This window comes from Pseudorca crassidens, chromosome 3, assembly GCF_039906515.1.
Source record: "Pseudorca crassidens isolate mPseCra1 chromosome 3, mPseCra1.hap1, whole genome shotgun sequence".
NCBI classification, from domain to species: Eukaryota; Metazoa; Chordata; class Mammalia; order Artiodactyla; family Delphinidae; genus Pseudorca; species Pseudorca crassidens.
Window position 1 is genome coordinate 74,661,123 of NC_090298.1, and position 25,160 is coordinate 74,686,282.

The 25,160-nt window shown below is 38.2% G+C and overlaps 1 long non-coding RNA gene and 1 pseudogene across 1 annotated transcript in view; one reads left to right on the top strand and one right to left on the bottom strand.

Annotated features, from left to right (window-relative positions):
* Window positions 1-25,160, bottom strand: part of LOC137221493 (uncharacterized) — a 258,262-nt gene that overhangs the window by 173,740 nt on the left and 59,362 nt on the right. The gene's annotated exons all lie outside the window — the stretch shown is intronic.
* On the top strand, window positions 12,732-13,513 carry LOC137220745 (ubiquitin carboxyl-terminal hydrolase isozyme L3-like; annotated as a pseudogene).

Here is a 25,160-nt window from a genome sequence, read left to right on the forward strand (position 1 = left end):
AAATTAGTGTACAATGGTAGAGAGGGATACAGAAATTTTTGCTAACCAGATTGAGTGTGCCTCTTTTAAAGACATTCAAATTCTTTCCTTTAAATTGAATTCTATGTCTATAGATAGGCTCACCTTGTGGTTTCTAATACATGGTACCCACCTGTATACAGTTGGTGGTTCCCAGAATTAAATGATCATCAAAATCACTGGGTAATCTACTAAAACATTCAAATTTCTGGGTTCAATCTTAAGATTCTTGTTTTTCTGTGATTTGTTTGTTTTGGTTTTACAGCTTTTCTCTTTGGTCAGCGAAATCACTGATTTAGGTGCATTTATTCAGCAAATAGTTTACCTAATGTTTAAAATTTGTCAGCAACTGTTGTAGGTACTAGGAATATAGTAGTAAATAAGCCTGTTTTCCTAATCTCATGAAGCTTACATTCTAAGTAACGTAATAGAAATGGACATGTCTCTATTCTCAGTGACACCTTAATGAACTAAATTATGTTTACTTTATTAGCCAAGGATTAATTAAGGTTTAAATTAGTCATTTAAAGAAAAAACTACTTATTCATCCATGAGTAAAACAAAACCATATAATCACTCTATTCTTGCACCCTTTTACTACTTCTATTATTTAGAAATAGTAATTCTACTTGATAGTCTATTTATAAAGTCAGTTCTATAACTCCAGTTTTATAAAATTATTCAGATAGAATAGCTTACATAAGGTTTACTCAATTAATATTAAATTATTCATTGACTTTTTAGTATTATTCAAAACAGGATATAAAAAACAAATTAAAAATATCTAAGAGACTAGAGTCAACTATTTTCTTTATTCTATGAACTTGACTTTAATACATATCTTCTTCCTACAGCACCTCGGCACTGTCTTCTATTTTGTCTCAATTTTTAAGGGCTGCTCATAGGAGGTAGGTCTATAATCTAGAGTACAAAATAAGGTTAGTTGTTTAAGACAAGTATTTCATGGCCTCCTACCAGAATAGAATCTTCCTCAAGAATCTTGCATTTTCTTCTTTTGAGTCACATCAAATAGTTTCTCCACTTCCACCCACCCTGGTCTCATCCACTGGGTGGTCAGCATACAGTCTACTTAACAACAGCTGGGGGAAAACAACCACCCTGAATAACCTCCATTTTGATATAAAAATTACAACTCCCAAGAGCCATAAAGCACTGTGGTCCTGACTTGCTGACCTCGGCCAACTGTTGTGGCCACTCACAAATGAACTCAGTAAGGAAATTAGAAAAACTCTGGAATGTGTTTTTTTGGCCAGAATAAACTCAATCTAGAGAGAGGAAAAGAGACTCTCCATTTTATTTTTCAGGGTAATGTCTATCACAGGGAAGGCCTAATGAACTCTCAAACACACCAAGATTTTTTTTTTTTTTTTTTTTGGCTACACATCTATTTCAGGTGGACCCTCCTTTACCCAGGGTTCTTTGTGGGCAAGCAGCTGCACTGTGAAATTACTTTGGTAGTTAAACAAAAATAAAATATTTTCCCTTTTGAAGTGGTTAAAACAAGATTCTTCAGCTATCACAGAAGGAACCATGTAGCATGAGCTAGAAATATTATCTTATTAGACTAGTTCTTTCTTCTCAACTATTTCGTTCATTTGGACATTTTATTCAGTACTTACTAGGTGAAAGATACTAAGTAAAGTGCTTCATTTGTTTGTCTGACGTAGAAAAACAAAATCCTTTGCTAGCTGAGTAATTTACAGTGATTGCATTATCATCAAGCTTCTTCTAGATGACTGAATTTTTATTTAGGGCAGAGGACTTGTTGGATACATTCAAATGCATAATATACTTAAAAACAGGGTACTGTATAATCACATATGGGAGGGAAAAAGGTCTAGTGTTGCCAGAGTTAATAGCTCATACATTTCATGGAACAAGTTTGCTTTTGGATATGGCTGAAGCATAATAATTCCTAATGATTTTTCTTTCAAATCTTTCTTGTAAGCATACATCTGCTCCTTTTGAGATTTAATTGTAGATGCTGCCTATGTTGGCCAAAGGGAAAATATCTGTGTTCCCTTCACAACACCTCTCAGTTTGCATTTAATCAAAGGCCTGACTTCATTTGATCTCAGTTCCTCATCGCTATTTTTCACACTTCACCTTAGAGGCAACGGGGTTACCAAATAGAAGCATTGCTTTTGGAGTGATGGTGAGGGGCAAATTTCATTGCAAAGTTGAGCAAAGTGTTGGACTGGTGTGCTCATCATCCTTATTGAATTCTTTGCCAAGGAAATCCAATCCATGATAAATAGACAAACGTCTGAAATCATTGTGGCTCAGTCTCTGATGAGGCAGCTGCCTCCATGCTGTGTTCGTTGTTCCGGGATATTGTAAATACTAATATTTTATAAGCTCTGGAGCAGTTGAGAAATGAATCTCATAAACATAATTCAGTATTTCCAAGTTTTCAGAAACACACAGCCTGAAAGAATCTCACTCTTGGTCAGCCTGTGGGTTTGGACGTCAGCTCCAGGAGCTGTGATGGGCAGAGGAAATTTGGGATATGCAAAGTCTCAACTGCTGCCTTTCAGAAAGATAGGAAGTTTGAGTGTAATGACCATATATAATTTCTAGTGGTTTAAAATGATAGATTAGAAAAGAATACCTGCATTTAAAATTTATAAAAAGTGTTGTAGCATAAATTAATAAAACCAGTTTGAAAAGATAGGTTTAAAAAAGCCACAGTGTTGCTTACTAAAAAGGCACCATAATTATTTATTTTCTTTTCCAGCAGGAACAAAGGATGTTATATCATATCGCATGCAAAGCATCAACTGAGGGTATTCTGTTAAAACACTAAACTAATTAAGTCACACTCTTTTTGAATTCTCACTCTCTGGCAAATTTTTGGATCTAACCTATATCTGTGGCCCCTTTCTTCCTTATGTGCTTATTTCTATATTCACAGAACCAAGCCTCCTTGCTCTTTCTCAATTCTTTTCTTCTCTCTCATAACTAACTGTGTCTTCTTTGAAGGTGGTGACTCTTCTGCCCACTAACCACTTAGGTTTGCTTTGCAGAGAAGTACCTCTCCATGTAGTATGTGTATCATTCTAGAAGTGCAACAAAAAATAAAGATAACGACTCCCTTTATATGCTGGAGATAGCTTAGTGGATATGCAGACAAATGGATAAGGACTGAAATAACACCTACATCTTAAATCACTACAACCAATAAGAACATTGATTAATACATGGCTAAAACACTGTGTAAGAGTAATAAAGTAGATGAAAATATTTTGTAAATTATATAGCACTATACACACATTACTGTGATTGTTTTCCCTTTAAGACACTGCACTGAGAGTGAATTAAATAAGATGCCAATTGCCTATCAAAAACGTAGCCTTAATTAGAGTTGGGAACCCCCCTCTTTGTATTAAAGGGCAATAATGATGGAAAGACCTGCTACATGTGGGATCTTTTCTTTATCCTAAGTCGGTGATGCTATTTGGGTAACAACTGATGAAAGGACTAGGGTGCCAACCAATTTGCAGTTAAGTGGCTAATTAAGACCCAAAGCAAAGCTGCCAGGAGGTTGGGTCTTCTAGCTTTAAAGTGACACATAAAACCAATTAGAATGGAGCTGGCTTTGCTAGGACATATTTAAATTTGGACACAAGTTTGGGCCAGTTATTACTTTATGTTAATATATTCTCTCGTAAGACAGCATCAGAGAGAAAAGGGAATCATTTAGGACATAAGAAATAAATTACTTGGATTCACTGAATTTCAGATGCGAATAAAAAGCAAAACTATAAAACCCATTTCTATGTTTGCAGTCCTAACAGGGGTAGTAATTAGATTTCCTAGTCTCAGAGGAAAAGAGAATAGTACACGAAGCATACTGTTATCCAAGAGGAGAAAAATCTCTTAATTCTCGCATGTGTTGTCACCTGTCTGTCATATTGTCTGAGTGTGACACCTAGCCCAGAACGGCAAGATTTCTAGAATTGTTATATTTCAACTTGGGACAATCCAGTGTTCCATTTAAATATAGCTGCTCTAATAGCAGAGGGGGAAAGACAGATTCTTTCCAGGTGTAGAGAGAAGGTTTGAAGTTGAGGAAAAGTAAAGAGGATTGGAGAAGGTGGAAATTATAACACAAATTATCCACGTGGAAGGGAATACTGGTTGGGGGAGAGTAGACAACTTTTAAAATCATAGCGCCAGAGGCATCTGAGAGTTGTGGGAAAGCACAGTCCATTTATACCTTGCTCTTGTGATTTATGATGTCACCATTAAACCCCTTGATGGCATTATATCCTTGTAATTCGCAGTTGCCTAGCATTTTTTCTATATACAACTCAATAACTCATTGTGTAGCTACTTCACACACACATAAACACACACATTAGTGTGAATGTGTGTGTGCTGAATCTGTCATCAGTGGAAACCATGATTTTTGATGTAATAATAAGTTAGGTTAATAAAAGGCAAGAAATCACGGGCTGGATGTGTAGTCACTGTAATACCAGCTTTGTCATGAGGCAACGCAAGGAGACAGCACTGCATGTTACTATAAACAGATATCATTTAGATGGTGTATATATTCTTTTTAAGAATTAAAGAAGCAAAATTGCTTGCAGGGTCAGCCAGAAGTCGTTATTAAAGGAAATATGTGAGATTGCATGAAGATAAAGAAGGAAATATATTCAATTCACCTCAACATTGTAGTAATAGGATTAGAAAATAACAGGATTAGAAATATTAAACCTTCAGGGCTAAATTCTGCTGCCCCCGGAGATGTGTGGTTGGATCTCCTCCCTGCCCAGGGAATTTCTGTTTCCTTCCAGAGAGCCTGGTCCCGGCCAGTAATTGTAACACCGTAAATCTGGGAAAGAGAAGGTTTTGGAACCTTTGCTTTAAGACTATAATACAACTAGTCATTAGCATTTCTGCGGGGGTGAGAGGTTCAACATCTCTTAAGTTAGCTTTTAAACTGACTTCTGTAATTATTCTCCAATGGAAACATGAATGCCAGCGACTTTCTGGAGAGTTATTTTTATTTCTATTTGACTATTTTAGCTGCAATGCTGGATATACACTGCTGGATCTCTGAGAATGTTGTTCTAAAATGCTATATTTATAAAATGACCAAAGAGCACATGCTGCCTGGATTAAATTTATCCCAAGATGAGAGGTTTTATCTCTAATCATCTGCTTGTTGACTAATCTGGGTGCTTCTTGTGCAGGTTTGATAGTTGAAATGTAACAGGCTAAAGTAATGCAGATCCTAAAGGGGTATCCCTTTGTCTCTGCCTCTGCCTTCCTGAAACCTGGAGATAATGAACGCTGCTGCTTTAAATTCATCATGCCATAGAGTAACATCCTCATTGAATGAGACTCCTAGTTTGATACAAGAAAAAGTGGGGTGCTCTCTTTAAAGGCGTGTAATATATAAGATCACAAAATGATTTCGCTTCTCAGGAAAATATTTTTAAAATACATAGGATGGCTTTTCCACAATGTGTTTAAAGCCCACATGAAGTATAATTCTCGAGTATTTGTTTCTATGGAATTGTATTCTCAGCTATTCCGTGGTCCATGTCACATTATAATGTTATTATTTTCACATGAGTCTCATATATTAGACTGTGAACTCCTTGACCAAAGGGACCTGTACTTGCCATGCTTATATTCTCACCAGAATTTCACACAATTCCAGGCACATTACAAGCATTCACTAAATATACCTCAAGAAAGATTGACTATTCTGTGTTTAAGACACTTAATGGTGAGCAATATACCCCTGTTACCTGCAGTAACTTCTTCCAGGGGCTGCCTTTCTTTGCTTTAGGGTTTAGTTAGAAAAGTCTAAATTGGGATTAGATCCTGTGTCTTACAGATCTGCCTTCCATGAACTGAGGAAATCAGTAAGAAGGATATTCATAACAAGTTCAATATCCCAGCCTCTCTCTTCGGAAGCTTTTAATGCCACCAAAGAAAAATTAATGAATGAGAAACTCTTAAGAAAGAGAGTTTTGGAGTGAGCACACAATCATTTGCCTTTCTGCTGTGCTATACTAGGGCCTATCAAAAATTGTAAGCAGCTTTACTGCTGGCTACATTTTCTCCCATGGGTTATTTCCTTTTCAATTAAGTAATTCCTTAATGCCCAGGGAGTTAAACATTCTGTTGAAAAGAGAGTTCTTAGCATCTTCTATGATTCAAAGCCTTACTGCAAAGTTTTTCTTGATCTTGTAATTTTAAAGTGCTACCGGTATAGTTAAATGTCTCTCTCATGATATATTTATTTTAGTGATATTTTTAAGGTTATGCACGTTTGAAGACAGATGTTGTGTAATAAGAATCTTACTCTGAAGCATTTTCTACCTCATTTTGCTGTTATCTAAAACCTTTTAGAAGCCAGCTACACATTTGGCCTTTTTTTCTTTTTTTTAATTTATTTTTGGCTGCATTGGGTCTTCGTTGCTGCACGCGGGCTTTCTCTAGCTGCGTCGAGTGGGGGCTGCTCTTCGTTGAGGTGCGCAGGCTTCTCCTTGCGGTGACTTCTCTTGTTGCGGAGCACAGGCTCTTGGCGCGTCGGCTTCAGCAGTTGCAGCACACAGGCTCAGTAGTTGTGGCTCATGGGCTCTAGAGCACAGGCTCAGTAGTTGTGGCACACGGGGCTTAGCTGCTCCGCGGCATGTGGGATCTTCCGGGACCAGGGCTCGAACCCGTGTCCCCTGCATTGGCAGGCATATTCTCAACCACTGCGCCACCAGGGAAGCCCTGGCCTTTTCTAATTCTTATCCCAATACAAAAATCAGAGTAGTAGCTAAAGAAAAAGGGAAAATCAAAGATATTTTCATTTCTATTTTGTTTTGTTTTCCCCTGGGGCTGATGAAAGCATCACCTCTGCAATTTCCAGCCAACATTTTAGAGGTGCATGAGAATGTCCACCAAAAAAGGAAATTCTTTTAAACACATTTTGTGAATGTACTTAGCGTTTCTTCCCTAATGAAAAGCATGCATTGCATTTATTGTCAAAGGTGGAAAATTTTATTTTCTTGATTTTTAAATGGAGATATGGTTCAATTATAAATAGCCTTCTCTTGAAATTAGTACATCAGCAGAGAGAACTTATTTATTTGCCAATTTCCCCCTCTCCTGCTTTTGATAAAAATCGTAGACTACGGTCTTTGAATTTTTGTTGTTTCCAATGGTCCAATGTCTTATTGGCCTTGCTCAGGGTAGGAGCAGTTTTGGAAATGATATGTTGCTCTTCAATATCATAGTGATGTATTATCTAAGAGCTGACATGGTTTTAGCAGTTTGGCATTTTAAAGGGACTTGCCAGAATGGATACAGCATACTGAGGTGTGAGTGTGAGTGTGTGTGTGTGTGTGTGTGTGTGTGTGTGTGTGTGTGCATGCACACATGTGAGTGTAATCCTCAAGTGAAGAGACATCTATTCTGGTATTAGCCGTGTACTTGGGCCCATCTACAGTTTGATTGTACATCGGTTATGATGTGTTTCTTTCTAACAGGAAGGATACCGATCTTGATGAATAGCTAAAAGGTAAGATCATTCTTAAAGGTGTGAGTGATTAATAATGGCTATGCGTAGAGTTTTTCTAAGAGTGTAAATAAAATATATCACTCACTTGAAGGGCAGGAGTTTGGCACAGTGATTCACAGTGCATTTAAAAGCATAAAAAGTCAAACCCAGGGTCTCTTCTAAGCATGTCAAAGAGGAAGCTGGTTTAACCATTTGAAATATCTGAGTAAATGTTGAAATATTTGAGTGGATGTAGAGAAATCATATGCCTTATGGAATACTGAAGATGGAACTAATATTATTAATTGCCACCAATTAAACACAATCAAAATTTTCTCCTTTAGTAGCTAACAAGTAATAGTATGACGGAGATAAGTGGATAAAAAAGATGGTGTTTGTGTACTATGGCATTTGGACTATACATTTCAATCCAACTAAGATTTACTACATAACCTTTAGATTAGCGGCTCCTGTGGGAAGTTGCTGTGTTAGCATAAATCGTGGCTTTGACATGGTCAGTATTCATACCAAAGTACATAGGGCCCTATTAAATTGGTAACTAGAGCAACAAGACTGACAAAACTTGAAGACAGAAGAATTATTCTAGTGGTGGTATCAAAGGACAGTAACAAGCAACCTATATAGTTGGTCTTTGTTAATTTCTTGCCAATGGTCTAGAGCTCATGACATTTTCACAATGCATACGACAACGAACTTCTTGGTGATACACTACCTGTCATGCTCTCCTATGGTCTAGCATCACAGGGATTGTGCATGTCACAGAAAGAAAGAGTCTCAACCCTGGGGTCAGGGTGGGGTTCACCATTTCTTCCATTAAGTCCCAGTTAAATGGAGGAGCATGAGTTATGTCTTTCTAGTGAAGGTGGAAAAACAAGTGACTGTCATCATAAACTATGTAAAAAGAAATGTTGGTGACTGTCTAGGATCAAATGCCTATATCCACTGGAGACAAAAACAAGATTCATCATTTATACATATATATAATCTTAAGATATATATATATAATCTTAAGAATAAAGATTTACAAGTCACTGAATTTTTAAAAGACTTTATTGACTTAATGTCTTATAAAAGATGCCATGAATATCATTTTCCTCATTTCATGACTCTCCGTGTGAGGACAGAGGGCATACATCCTGGGTATGAGAGAAGGCACAGTGGCATTCTCTCCCTGCTGTTATCATGGCCCTCTTCCCTGTGTTCTTCGGCTGCCCATGTTCCCTGCAAGTCAGGGCTCGTGTAAACAAGCCAAGAAGGAGGCCTATTGATGGATGGAGATCTGACAAATACACTGACACCATCCGAAGCACCACTTTTGAACATGAAGGGCAAAAACGTAGGAAAGACCAAAGGATCATGTCACAGGTGAGACTTCACTCTACCAAAGTGTTCATAGGATTTTCGGAATCTAAACTCCCTTTGAGAAACTCTAAGGTAATGATACGCTTTTACTGACTTGAATACAGCATCGTATGCAGCCCTCCCCACTCCTCTATACTGTCTCTCTTAAAATACACAATTTGAGAATCTTCTGACTCTGGGTGTGTGGGCGCCAGTACGTGTGGACATTATAGGTGTGTAGATCTTCTGAATACCTTGGGCTTCCTGGGGTAGTAGGATTTAAAATTGGTCCAGTTCTACTAAATAATACACGCCAGGATTTGGGAATCTTTGAATAAACACGGAACATGTTTCTCATAACACATATTCAAACACAGAAATCAAAGGTGTGTCTCCAGAATAGAAATATTTAAATGATTGTCTCCATGTGGTAAACATTCTAGTGAAACACTATCATGTGTTGTACTAAGTTCTAACTCCAAGTTGTATGTTTCAGGGTAAGTAAAAATGAAAGCATCAAGTGGCTCAGAGAAATCAGGACTGGGAGGGTGATGCTTGGGGGGTGGATAACTGTAGATGTACTAAAAGATACAGTAGTATATCACTCTCCAAATTTCCTTTTTAGGATGTATCTATTTGGGGATTTCGTAAAGATACATTTATACTTTTGTTCACCTAATTTTAATGAGAACACCCTAATCTGAAAAACAAATACTATTTTAATATGTGAGTCATATGCAAATAATCACATTGTGGTTTATGGGTAAGTGAAATATACTAACCTACCATCAGGCAGACAATTAAACAACTATGTTTGTTTAATTGAACCTTTCCCAACAAGTGTGGATTTTTTTTCTCTTGACTTTGCCTCTAGAAGGTGAGGGCGAACAAATCATTTCCACTGTCTCTCCTGTCTGCTACATGGCCATGGGAGTGAAGGAATCTTAGTTTTCCTCCTCCTCTCCTGTTGCCTATCAGGATCCTTCCCAAGCTTCACTTTTCCCTGTCCTTTAAAGAAATCTTCAGGGAGCAAGTGGATGCCACTAACCACACAGTGAGTCCAGAGAAGGCCATGACTTCTTATTCTCACACTGGTTGTTGTCATGGCCAAATGGCAAAATGACACATAGAGTAAGAGTGAGATGACAACCAGATCACATCCATATCTGAAACGTAAGGGAGATGAAATAACTGAAGTGCTAAGACACATGGCCATACTTACTTTGGATTTCCCCAAAGGGTACAGTCTCTAAAATCTATCCCTGATTTCATCCCTTCTGTGATGACACAGAGATTCTGTCATGTATTTTTATTTTCTGTTTTTATCTTTTTCTGACCATCATCACCTCTGTCCTCTCCAACTCAACTCCTCAGGATCTGGAAAGACCCCAGCTTTGCTTGGGCAAAAAACTTTCTACGCAGAGGTCCCCGCCTATGGAGTCACTAGTGATTTCAAGATCTAAAACATGATTATTATTTTCTTGTTTTATTTCCTTGTACTCTTCCATTCTTCCTTAATCATCATAGAACCATTTGCAGATTATCGCTCATTTAAGAGCCACCTAGCTCCATAACAGCAAATCAAGGAGTTGCTCACCAAATGACCAGCAAAGAGACAATCTGGTAGAACAGTAATATAAGGAATGAGTGTCTTTCCACTAGAATCTGCCCAGTTCTGGTCATCAGTACATTATATTGTACAAGGGGGGAAGCTATTCTTTATTGGAGTTGCAATTAGCTCTTCTATCCAGAATGTAGTCACACTTTAATTTTAATTGTTTGTTTTAAATGTGTTCTGCTTGACTCCTTTGACTAAAAATATACACCATCAAACCAAACAGGTGTTTTAGTAAGAAAGGTATTTACAGAACAATGCAGGTGAGGTATTCCCAGATTGATTGGATGCAGTTTTAATGACACAATCATCCACAAGTGTGGCTAACCCCTACCACATTCCAATGACTTATGTATCAACACCACAGAGTATAGGAAGATTCTCCCCCATTTAAAATAATTTGCAGTGACTACTTGAAATCACTAAGAAGAAGGAAAAGGAGGAGGTTCAGAGAAAAAAGAGGGAGGAGAAGAAGAGAACTACTCCAATGAAAAATAATAAAATCACAGGAATACATTCTAATGATGCTACACTCTGCATCAGTTATATTTAGTTCCTTCTACCTCCAACTCACAACCCTCCTTTGGTGTTACCATGTTTAATAGACTTTTCAGTAAGTTCGAAAGAATCCATTAGGTATTAAAATTCCAGAAATATTATTTGCTGGAGACCAAGTGTACACAGATAATATGTTCAGCATCTGAATGTTACAGAAAACTTCTCCAAAATGGCCCATATGTTCTTGGAGAAAAAGCAGCAGTCCTGACAGTGAACCATGAAATATTCTGGAGGCAAATGGCAGAGTGCCAGTGTCTTAAGGGACGGCATTTTCCACTTTAAATAACAGACAAAATAATGCTTTAAAATGTTCTTGGTGATGCATGATTCAGTAAACCCTTCAAGGCGTTGTAAGAAAAACCTTTTCTTCTTAAGACTGATGTTGGAAAGAATCAGACAAAAATTAAGAATTGCTCTGCCAGGCAGCATAAAGAATCAATGGGGGTCTTTCTGAAATTCAGGAAATTCAATGAATCGATAGACTGTTAGGAACCAGGCCACACATGCTGAAAGTGATTCTTTATAAGGACTAGATACAGAGATAACACAAGGCTCTTCAGAAAACCCTGAGCACAAGCATGCATTAAAAGAAGCTAAATTGTGTACTAGCAGGAAATGAAAACAGCTTATTTTTTAACAGGCATCTGCAAATGGGGACATTTGGCAAGGGTAAACCAATGCTTAATTGAAAGATAAGCAATTTACAGGTAAACATCAAAATGTATTTTTTCATTTCTCATTTGATTTTTGTCATTTCTAGTTCACTTACCCTGTCTCTAAAAATGGCAAAATCTCTGTCATTAAATAATTTGGATTTAATTGACATTCCCCAAGGCAAGCAAGCTGGAAGTATAATAATTCCTTTGAAAGCAAACACTCTTTGATGACTACAAGCATCAAGTATGATCAGAGAATTCTTCTTGGTCACTTTACAAGGGTCTATCCATCTTTATGTGGCCTATGACACCAAAATTAAAATGTATAAAGTGGTTCCTTAAAAATTATAAATAGTCAGTGGGGCAGCTGGGTACCTAGAAAAGATTCTTTTCATTATTATGGAAGAAACACTAGACTAAACCACTTACTCTATCCATGGTTTTATTTTAAATAATTTAATTTACCATTAAGACATGAAATTTACCCAACTGAAATCATCACAATTTCTTATGTTTTCTTTCAAAAAAGAAAAGTTTTTTTAAAAGGGAAGTGAAAGAAAACAAGGAAACTTTTAAAAATTTCATAAGCAAATTGAAAAATTAACTATAATAAGAAATTGATCTTAAATTTAGAGTTATTACTACTAAGTTTTCAGTTTACTGGCATTATCATAGTGTTCATTCATTGACAATTAAGCCAGGATCAGAAAACATATAGTTTTTGAATCCATTAGATAATAATACTGTAGACTATGATTTCTCCTTGTGGTGGGATTTTAACTGTGTCTAAATAATCTGGGGGAAAAGACTCTCTTAAAGTATTTAGGACACATAAAATTTAAAATCTAACACTTGCAGTAAAATTAAGTATTAGTTAAGGTAATAATGGGACAATTACACAAAAAATGTTGCACTTTCTATAGCGGATGCTGGCACAGGAACAAGATCAATGCATGTACTCCATTCATTTGAACATTTAAAATATGTCTAGAGAGCTGGAGAGGGGCCAGGCAGAGCGGCCATGGAGGGTCAGCGCTGGCTGCCGCTGGAGGCCAATCCCGAGGTCACCAACCAGTTTCTCAAACAATTAGGTCTACATCCTAACTGGCAGTTTGTTGATGTATATGGAATGGATGCTGAACTCCTTAGCATGGTACCAAGACCTGTGTGTGCAGTGTTGCTTCTCTTCCCTATTACAGAAAAGTATGAAGTATTCAGAACAGAAGAAGAGGAAAAAATAAAATCTCAGGGACAACATATTACATCATCAGTATATTTCATGAGGTGAACGATCAGCAGGGCCTGTGGAACAACTGGACTGATCCATGCTATTGCCAACAATAAAGACAAGATGCACTTTGAATCTGGATCGACCTTGAAAAAATTCCTGGAGGAGTCTGCATCACTGAGCCCTGAAGAACGAGCCATATACCTGGGGAACTATGACTCCATTCGAGTTACTCATGAGACCAGTGACCATGAAGGTCAGACTGAGGCACAAAATATAGATGAAAAAGTAGATCTTCGTTTTATTGCATTAGTTCATGTAGATGGGCATCTCTATGAATTAGATGGATGGCAACCATTTCCAATTAACCATGGGGAAACTAGTGATGAAACTTTATTAGAGGATGCCATAGAAGTTTTCAAGAAGTTTATGGAATGTGACCCTGATGAACGGAGATTCAATGCCATTGCTATTTCTGCAGCATAGCTTGTCCAGAATGGAAACACCAAATACTGTATTATTTGCAACAAAGTTAAATTTCTTCTGTCATACACTAATTCAAAAATTTTGATATTTTTCATTAACTTGACTGAACTTTATGTCAACTAAAAAATAAATAAATTATGTAGCACCCAGTGGGTGATCAATTTAGAATGTCTGAATTATATCTCTATAAATAATTACATTTGAAATATATTACAAAATCCATGAGCCCATATGAGGCAGAAATGAAGACTTAGAACAATGGGTAGAGAAGAAGTAGTTACATATTTGTCTATTGTATAATCAGTGCATATGATGATTCTTCTTAGTATCCAGGCTCTATCTCTTCCTGTTCAGGTTCAAGAACAATCTCTTGATGTTATTTATTGTCTAATGTGTCATTTCCTAACTAATGTCATACCTCACAATACATGAAAAAGATAGCAGTGTCATTACGATTCATAAAGCCATAGCTCTTCAGAATGCATTTGTATTGAAATAATACAGATCTTCTTGCTACTCCAGTTCCCTAATACCGTTTATTTAGTTACATCATTACTCATGACGCTGCTCCACCCAATGGCTTCATTGTGCCATCAAAGGTAATAACTGCTTCACTGATGAGAACTACAAATAAATGTAAATCTTACCCAAAGTAGGCAGGAAAGTGTGAGTTATTATTTTCTGTTATTTCAATTTTATCAAACAGAATTTTATAAACATAGAATAACATATCTTCTTAATATGTCTTCCCTTGAAATCTTTAGCTAAAGTCACTGCATTCCTAGAATTTAATACCTTTCAATGTTGACCACATATGGCCACCAGTGAGGAAGATTGCTGAGGGTCCCATGAGCTGAGCAAGAACAGTCCTATTCACACAAGGAATGTCCATCCATTTTCAGCAAGGTTTAAGACTACCCAGGAGAGTATGCCTCCACATCAATCACAGGCAAGAGAAAACTTGATCAGAAGGGCTGATGCGGGCTTCCCTGGTGGCACAGTGGTTGAGGGTCCGCCTGCCGATGCAGGGGACGTGGGTTCGTGTCCCGGTCCGGGAAGATCCCACGTGCTGCGGAGCGGCTGGGCCCGTGAGCCATGGCCACTGAGCCTGCGCGTCCGGAGCCTGTGCTCTGCAACGGGAGAGCCCACAACAGTGAGAGGCGCACAAAAAAAAAAAAAAAAAAAGAAAAGAAGGGCTGATGGGCATCAAGGAGCAACATCCTGGAAAGTCCTCCAAGGAGACAGGCACAGCCTTTGCCAGAGATCTGCCTGACATGCAGTGCAAAGCCTGTGGAAGGAGTAGGGAAACTGTCCTAGGTTACAACTGGGGGCAGGAGTGGGGTGGGGATGGGCACAAAGTAAAGATCAGAGAAGCCATATGACCTGGACACAGAGAGCTGAGAACTGTCCCTGTGGCCCAAGGGTTAGAGGCGGACTATCAGTAGCCTAGGGCCCTAATCTCCACCTGTGTTCAAAGTGAGTGAGATTCACCTGAAATCAACATGTCAGCACTATGCTGGAAGCTTAATCTCATGTGACCCCGTGAAAGAAATGCTGTGGTCTGAACTCAGGTGCCTGACCTGGATGGCCCTCTTGGACCCTGTAGGTCCTAGCCCCCAGAAGGAATCTTTAAAAATTTAGTGGAAGGCGTTCCAAAGTGCAGAGCTCCCTAAGATACAGTGCAGAGCTCCCTAAGATACAGGCCAGAAGCAGGGTTCCTGCTTGCTGGTATTGTGTTTTCCTCAAGTTTCTGAAAAGCCCTTAGATACAAACCCTGTCTTCCTATAGCAGCAACACATGTCCCTTTCCATATTACCAGTAATTTCATGTTCAAGTGTATTGCCAGAGAGTAGGCCACCCAATAATATCAGAATACCCTTGCAGGAAAGGATCTTGTCTTGCATTTTTGCTCTGCTCTCTAAAACCTGGCCCAGGGCTGGTCACATAAAAGTCAACAAATACTTCTCGGTTCATAATAGCTAGTTACCAAATACAGTTAACAGGTAAACAATAAAACTGTTAAACAAGAGAAGTCAAGAGTCATTAATACTGTAAAGGTAACTGTTACTGGAAAAAAATTCATAGTAAGTTGTTCTTCATCATTAAGATTTCAACGTAAAGAAAACAGTGCTGTACACCAATTCTTCGGCCAGAGTGAAAGGGCCGGGTGGATATTCCATTTACTGAAATTACTCACCACATTGAGTCCTCAATATTGTTTCTCTTCCCTTTTTTCATTTTCATTATGAGAAAATACATGTCTTCTTTCTTTTCACTAAAATAAGTTTAGTACATCATTTTATGTCAAAGTTAATAATGACCTTTCTCTATGACTAACCCTCAACCTACAGTGACCTGTTACCTAGAATGAATGAAGTACCATTTTTTTATACATGGTCTATACCACATTATACGTATGTGTACAAGTATACGAATCTGCAAGAGCATTGTGCATACATATGTATACTGTATATTACTTAGATACACATATATACATGTCTCATCTCCACAGGAAAATTACATCCTTTATGCCAACGAGCATATTTCTTATAGAGCATGAAGCACTTTCCCAGACAGAGAAGGAAGCTGAGAAAAGTTTCTTATGTTTGATTAAAGTTTGATCCCACCGTTGGATGTCTACCCTTTGAAACTTTTTGAGAACCTTGATGCTCATTAAAATATAAATGAGATTTAAGAGTGATAGGCATCAGTAATTAAGAAATATCACATTTAGGGCTTCCCTGGTGGCGCAGTGGTTGAGAATCTGCCTGCCCATGCAGGGGACACGGGTTCGAGCCCTGGTCCAGGAAGATCCCACATGCCGCAGAGCAACTAAGCCCGTGAGCCACAACTACTGAGCCTGCGCGTCTGGAGCCTGTGCTCTGCAACGAGAGGCCGCGATAGTGAGAGGCCCCCGCTCGCCGCAACTAGAGAAAAGCCCTTGCACGGAAACGAAGACCCAACACAGCCAAAAATAAATAAATAAATAAGCTTTCATTAAAAAAAAAAAGAAATATCACATTTAAACAATTCTGTGGTAATAAAGGTAGCAGGTAAAAAAGTTAAATTAGTGTGGATTTCCCAGGGGATAGATGTACAAGTCCAGGTGATATATCTGCTTCCCAACAGTTCTTTCCCAATACAAACCAAAATCATCACCAGTCATCACCAGTATCTACCACTGCTACTAGCAGTACAACCAAACACGCTAGGTTATTAAGTTCTTGGGAACTGAAGCCATACATTATTCGTAATTCTATCCTCAAGTAAATAGGACATAGTAGTACTCAATAAATATTTATTGAGGGGATAAATGAAAATCAACACTGATTTGCCTTCTTAAACTGATCCAGTCATATCTGGGTCAACATGTGAAAGCTAATAATATAATTTCCTTTCTTTCACAGATTTTACCAGAAGTTGCATAGCAATAATAATTACCTTGCCAAAGTTGTGAACATTATACAGGAACCATGTTCCATGGTTACTAGGCTACACAGCTCACTTTGCTCATTCTTCTCAAGGGAAACTAAGCAAGAAGATACAGGTGGCTTTTCTTTTCAATAATCACTGTGAGCAAAAAAACCCCAATACAGTCATGTGTCATCTTCATTTATGAAGCCAAAACAGAAACAGATGATCTTATTATTTAGAAAAAAAAAAAAAAAGAGAGAGAGAGAGATGAACATGGCACACTGGAAAATGTGTGGGTGAGGAGAAAAAAAGTCAAGTGCAAAATTTATAGTTTGTGGTAAAACATTAAGTGGCAATGAAAAGTCCTCAGCATTTTATCAGTAAGGGCTTAGAAAATGGCTGCAAGATAGTCCAGATAATAAGAAATTGTCATATGCTTTTAAAATTTAGATTGTCTTTTGAAATCTGATAACGTATATCATCCTCAAGATTAAGCCACATAAACTTGTGGAATATCGAATACTAGGGCTTACAAGCATGTTCTGATTATACTAAAATTGAGTTATTGAAATTAAAAGAGATTTTTAGTCCTATTTCCAGTTCAAAACAAGATAATCTTCCATAGCATCACCATCAGGTGGATTCTGGAAGATAATTATTTTGCACGCTCAGTTGAGGTTCTTGATTCTATCGCAGGAGGTTACTACAGGTTTTAGAGCAGAAGAGAGCCAAGATACATAAACTTTATTGTTATTGTTGCCCATTTGACAAGATAGTGTCCCAAATGAATGGACATTGTCCATTCATATGGAAAACAAAAGCCTGTTTATCAGCTGGTTAATTGCGCTCAAACATGAAATAAGATTCCCATCAGTGAACCTTCCTCACATTTGTATTTCTCACCTAAATTATAAACTATCTGTGAACAGAACCATTTTCAGCATCCAAGTGTTTATCATAATGAAGCACATCTGCCACAGATGACTGCTGACCTTTCAACTTTTGTCAGCACTCTGGCAGCTTGCATACTCATAGGAAAGGGGGATGGATGTGTGTTTCCTGGCACTGTCATCTTCCTTTATTTGTGTGGCTTAACTCTGAAATGAGGAAATAACTAAGTAAAGCCAGAACACTGAAAATATTCCTTACACAAAATGAGTCTGGTGAATGCATTTATTTCCCATCAAATTTTCTGGACTTGGGAAAGGCTGAGTTTTTTGTTTTTGTTAACTCATTTTACTCTTTTCTTTTCAAACTTAGCAGCTGGAAAGAATTATTCATTGTATATATAATTTTTAAAAAGTGGTTACTAACAATTAATTCAGCCTGTTTTATATCTGTTAGGTCACCCAGGAACCCCCATAGACTCTTATTTTACCGATGGGAGGAGATTTAAATACAGGGCTTCATCTTTCATCTGTGGAGTTTTTTGACAAGCTAGATGATCAGTCAAGAGCAAATTGAAAAAAGGCAAAAGTAGATCCCCCCTGCACAAATAGAGTAGAGAATCTTAACTCTGATAATAAATCATTACTAAACATAATCATAATTTATGGAATACCTTTAACAGGTACTGCACTAAGATCAGTATTATATACAATCTCCATTGACATATCCAGGTTGTGCACAACCTCAGCGCACACACAATGCAAGTCTCACAAGGTAGCCTTCTGGATGGGTGCCGCTTACATGGTTTTGACTCATGTGAGCAACAGAGTAATGACTGCATTCATGAATATGTGTAGCCCTGTCACACAATTTCAATAAATATTATCTCTCTCCATGCCCCTTTTCCTTCCTAGCAGCACATGTCTGGCCATATACTTGTCCAAGTCACTAGTGGGTCCTTTTTACAGATGAAATAGTGTAAAGTCATTGCCTGTACTTCAGGAGCTAATCATCTAATTTAATTCAGTAAATGGAAGGCCTTGCCTTTCATGCTCTTCCTAGTGGCCCCCCCACCAATTTCCTTTTTGGAAATCCCCTCTTTCTCCTGGTGTGTGAATTTCTAGCCTGGTCCTTTCCTTCTAGAAAGGTGGGGGGGGGGCAAATTATTCTTTTTTCTAGACCATTAGCAGAGTAGGAAGTTCTATCTATGGCCTAAATATGACAATTCGATCTGTCACCATGATGGTATTCTGACCACTCTATTCCACCTGTTGGAAACTTACTGTGCTATTACTTCCTAAAACCTGTCCTTCCTGAATTTTTTTTTTTTAACATCTTTATTGGAGTATAATTGCTTTACAATGCTGTGTTAGTTTCTGCTGTATAACAAAATGAATCAGCTATACATATACATATATCCCCATATCTCCTCCCTCTTGTATCTCCCTACCACCCTCCCTATCCCACCCCTCTAAGTGGTCACAAAGCACCAAGCTGATCTCCCTGTGTTATGTGGCTGCTTCCCACTAGCTATCTATTTTACATTTGGTAGTGTATATGTCCATGCCACTCTCTCACTTTGTCCCATCTTACCCTTCCCCCTCCCTGTGTCCTCAAGTCCATTCTCTATATCTGGGTCTTTATTCCTGTCCTTCCCCTAGGCTCTTCAGAACCATTTTTTCCCCTCAGATTCCATATATATGTGTTAGCATATGGTATTTGTTTTCCTCTTTCTGACTTACTTCACTCTGTATGATGGTCTCTAGGTCCATCCACCTCACTACAAATAACTCAATTTCATTTCCTTTTATTGCTGAGTAATATTGCATTGTATATATGTGCCACATCTTTATCCATTCATCTGTCGATGGACACTTAGGTTGCTTCCATGTCCTGGCTATTTTAAATAGTGATGCAATGAACATTGTGGTACATGACGCTTTCTGAATTATGGTTTGCTCAGGGTATATGCCCAGTACTGGGATTGCTGGGTCATATGTTAGTTCTATTTTTCGTTTTTTATGGAACCTCCATACTGTTCTCCATAGTGGCTGTGTCAATTTACATTGCCACCAACAGTGCAAGAGGATTCCCTTTTCTCCACACCCTCTCCAGCATTTATTGTTTGTAGATTTTTTGATGGTGGCCATTCTGACCAGTGTGAGGTGATACTTCATTGTAGTTTTTTTTTTTTTTTTTTTTTTTTTGTGGTACGCAGGCCTCTCACTGTTGTGGCCTCTCCCGTTGCGGAGCACGGGCTCCGGAAGCGCAGGCTCAGCGGCCATGACTCACGGGCCCAGCCGCTCCGCGGCATGTGGGATCTCCCCGGACCGGGGCACGAACCCGTGTCCCCTGCATCGGCAGGCGGACTCTCAACCACTGCGCCACCAGGGAAGCCCCATTGTAGTTTTGATTTGCATTTTTCTAATGATTAATGATGTTGAGCATCCTTTCGTGAATTTGTTGGCAATCTGTGTATCTTCTTTGGAGAAATGTCTATTTAGGGCTTCTGCCCATTTTGGATTGGGTTGTTTGTGCTTTTTTGATATTGACCAGCATAAGCTGCTTGTATATTTTGGAGATTAATCCTTTATCAGTTGCTTCATTTGCAAATATTTTCTCCCATTCTGAGGATTGTCTTTTGGTCTTGTTTATGGTTTCCTTTGCTGTGCAAAAGCTTTTAAGTTTCATTCGGTCCCATTTGTTTACTTTTGTTTTTATATCCATTTCTCTAGGAGGTGGGTCAAAAAGGATCTTGCTGTGATTTATGTCATAGAGTGTTCTGCGTCTGTTTTCCTTAAGAGTTTTATAGTGTCTGGCCTTATTTTTAGGTCTTTAATCCAGTTTGAGTTTCTTCTTGTGTATGGTGTTAGGGAATGTTCTAATTTCATTTTTTACATGTAGCTGTCTAGTTTTCCCAGCACCAACGACTGAAGAGGCTGTCTTTTCTCCAGTGTATATTCTTGCCTCCTTTATCAAAGATTAAGTGACCATGTGTGCATGGGTTTATCTCTGGACTTTCTATCCTGTTCCATTGATCTATATTTCTGTTTTTGTGCCAGTACCATACTGTCTTAATTACTGTAGCTTTGTAGTATAGTCTGAAGTCAGGGACCCTGATTCCCACAGCTCTGTTTTTCTTTCTCAAGATTGCTTTGGCTATTCAGGGTCTTTTGTGTTTCCATGCAAATTGTGCAATTTTTTGTTCTAGTTCTGTGAAAAATGCCATTGGCAGTTTGATACGGATTGCATTGAATCTGTAGATTGCTTTGGGTAGTAGAGTCATTTTCACAATGTTGATTCTTCCAATCCAAGAATATAGTTTATCTCTCCGTTTGTATCATCTCTGATTTCTTTCATCAGTGTCTTATAGTTTTCTGCATACAGGTCTTTTGTCTCCTTAGGCAGGTTTATTCCTAGTATTTTATTCTTTTTGTTGCAATGGTAAATGGGAGTGTTTCCTTAATTCCACTTTCAGATTTTTCATCACTAGTGTATAGGAATGCAAGAGGTTTCTGTGTATTAATTTTGTCCTGCTACTTTACCAAATTCATTGATCAGCTCTAGTAGTTTTCTGGTGGCATCTCTAGGATTCTCTATGTATATTATCATGTCATCTGCAAACAGTGACAGTTTTACTTCTTTTGATTTGGATTCCTTTTATTTCTTTTTCTTCCCTGATTGCTGTGGCTAAAACTTCTAAAACTATGTTGAATACTAGTGGTGAGAGTGGACAAGCTTGTCTTGTTCCTGATCTTAGAGGAAATGGTTTCAGTTTTTCACCATTGAGAATGATGTTGGCTGTTAGTTTGTTACATATGGCCTTTATTATGTTGAGGCAGGTTCCCTCAATGCCTACTTTCTGGAGAGTTTTTTTTAATCGTAAATCAGTATTGAATTTTGTTGAAAGTTTTTCTGCATCTATTGAGATGATCGTATGGTTTTTCTCCTTCAATTTGTTAATATGGTGTATTGCATTGATTGATTTGCATATATTGAAGAAGCCTTGCATTCCTGGGATAAACCCCACTTGATCACAGTGCATGATCCTTTTAATGTGCTGTTGGATTCTGTTTGCTAGTATTTTGTTGAGAATTTTTGCATCTATGTTCATCAGTGATATTGGCCTGTAGTTTTCTCTTTTTCTTGACATCTTTGTCTGGTTTTCATCATCAGGGTGATGGGGGCCTCACAGAATCAGTTTGGGAGTGTTTCTCCCAAACTGAACCTCAGCTCCCAGCCCCTGCCTGCCCCGGCGGGTGAGCAGACAAGCCTCTCAGGCTGGTGAGTGCTGGTCAGTACCTATCCTCTGTGCGGGAATCTCTCCACTTTGCCCTCTGCACCCTTGTTGCTGCGCTCTCCTCTGTGGCTCCAAAGCTTCCCCCACCCCCACCCCCCACCCCCGTCTCTGCCAGTGAAGAGGCTTCCTAGTATGTGGAAACTTTTTCTCCTTCACAGCTCCCTCCCAGAGGTGCAGGTTCCGTACCTATTCTTTTGTCTCTGTTTTTTTCTTTTGCCCTACCCAGGTACGTGGGGGAGTGTCTTGCCTTTTGGGAAGTCTGAGGTCTTCTGCCAGCGTTCAGTAGGTGTTCTGTAGGAGTTGTTCCACTTGTAGATGTATTTTTGATGTACTTGTGGGGAGGAAGTGATCTCCACGTCTTACTCCTCTGCCATCTTGCCCTGATTCTTCTTGAATCATGGTCTGAAGCCTGGTCTGCCAGCTCCCTGTTAATTGTGTAAGTCCCCACCTGGATATTCTTCCAGTGAGTTCCCTTTTACTATTGTTAACCAGAGTTGGTGTCTGTTGCTTACAAGGAAGAACCATTACTAATATATAATGCATGTAATTATGAAAGATCATTTATAATGCAAGATAACATACACGATATTGGGAGAACAGATAAAAATCTAAATATTTAAAGAAAGGGGAAATGGCAGTAGCCTCAGTTAATCAGGAGAGGATAATAGAGAGAGTGAGACTTAGGGAAGAGCAGAGTTTCAGTAGGTACGGTAGGATGGTTGACAAGCTTGTAGGTAGGAAGAAGGAGCAAAATGTACTCAGGAGACAATGTATAATTAACTTCGTTGGAGCGAGGATTGCCTCTAAGTGTTCTTCCTGCCACAAACATTTGTTTAGCATCTTCTACTGTCAGTCACTGCTGGAACACAGAGAGTGTTCATGTCGGGTACCTGCCCCTGGGGAGCACAGGCCAGTCATCTCCAGTAGAGAGGAAAACTCTTACTGTGGGTTAGCAAAAATTTTTGACTACTGCCCCAAACCTATTCTGTGAGAAAAATAGTATCTTTGCCAAAGTAAATTTTTGATGTTACCAATGCATTACTTACAGGTAGAAAAAGGAAAGTAAATGCTAGATTTAAATAAATGCATTTAAAATGGTAATGAGCAGACGTTTGAAGCCTTCAAGGGTAGCGTTCCATGAAAATTGTGAGAATTTCTAGCTTCAATTGATTCTCTTTAGCACTTGGAGTAAGTGTGAAAGCATTCATAAAAAAATATATATAACCTATATGTGAAGAAAAATTTAATTTCACAATTGTGATTGCTTTATATAATTCTCTGAAAAATCATTACTCATACATTTGCTTATTTCTGACAGATGTTAGCTAGTTTTTTATCTTTTTTTTTTAATCTTTAGGGCACAGGTAAAGCAAAGATGATTTCTACAGGCCATCTTATTGTGAACACAGTTGATATCTTCTTTCTATGTCTTGATATACTATTGGTATTTAAAATTCCATTAAGTGTAAAGAGAAACTGCTTACTTGGTAACCAAATTGAACCTTCCCACTGGAGGAACATGGGTGGCAAACAGCCATATGTAACATAGTGGAAGCATTTGCATATGTTTAAGCATCTCATCAAGCATAAAGTACAGACTGCCCACACAGATACCTGTGCACAGTCCCAAGGGTTGCTGATCCGGAATAACTGCTCCATTTCACCTGAACTTAGAACAATTGTCAATAGTGATGATTTCTCATGGTTGGAATTAAGCAATGACAGACATCTGGATATAACATAGTTTACTTAATCAATCTTTTACAGTTCACATTTAGGTGGATTCCATTTTAATTACCTGGATTATCTGAGTATTTATCTTGGATAAATTCCAAGCAGTAGAATTGTTAGTATATATATACATTTTCAAGGTTTTTGACCTATAAAGCATTTGTTTGTTTTTTTCTTCAGAAAAAAAAAACTGTACCAACTTATACTCAAACAGCACTGTGTAAGTCACTGCTACATAGGCTCTTGAACTTCAGTCCTGGTGCCCAGGGGGAGGAAGAACACGGGGTCGGGGGGGGTGGGGGTAGGGCAGGGTGTCAGTCAAATTGTTACATGAATGTCTAATCTGAATTTCCATTCTCAGCCAGAAAAGGGATAAAATAGTTTAAGTTGCCAGGTTTTCACATCCCTCTTTCTCTGTTTCTCAGTATTCGTTATATTATTAAGATAAAACTTCTCCTTTATAAATTTTAAACTACATTAATAGAAAGTAATAAACTTTCCTAAACTATTATCACAGAATTTCACTTCCCAACATGAGATATCCTTCTGTCTTATCTATCTATGCAAAGGGAAAGTCAGGATTTGGACATTTTCTACCTATCTTCATCATCACATCTGTGTCTTTGCTCATTTCATTCTTTGTCCAGCAAGGCTCTTTCTCCTCTTGCAGACCTCTCCTCAACCTCTCTTCCTTCCATTTAGAGTACAAGCCCCACCTCTGCCACACTGCCTCCCTGGCTACTGGCTCACAGTGGTCACTCGCTCCACTCCTCAGCCCTGGCACTGCAGACGTGCAACCTAGAGGATCGCCATATTGGGTAAACTACAGTTACTAATGTATTTTGGCTGAGCAGATTCCAGAATGAAAGCATTTATCACCTACTCTTTAAAAATGACTGTCAGCTGGGTATTTCATGCCTTCTCTTGACCACCTCATTCTTTGTCATTAGGGAAAAAAAATTAAGTCTTCATAGAAATAAATAGCTCAAAAAATAATCATCTTATTTATAAAATATATGAAACTTTCTGTTATTTCATGATGATGGTGACCACATAGATTTCTATACTTTTAAGACCTTGAGTTTTTTCTTGAATTCTCACTAGGAATTGTCAAGATATGATTGATCCAAAGGTCACTATTTTTTTTTAATAATTGGAATTCTTCAACTGTATATTAGGAATCTTGTTAAATATAATGAAATGAAGAATTAAACATCTTCCTTTTGAAAGGCTCTAGTTGTTATTCCCAACATAATTCTTTCTACTTTCTCATCACACAGACACACAGGCACACTGACACATCATCCACAAATAAATCTTTGGTTTTAAAATAATAATTATTCTATTTTCATTAAGAAAAAATGTTCATGCAA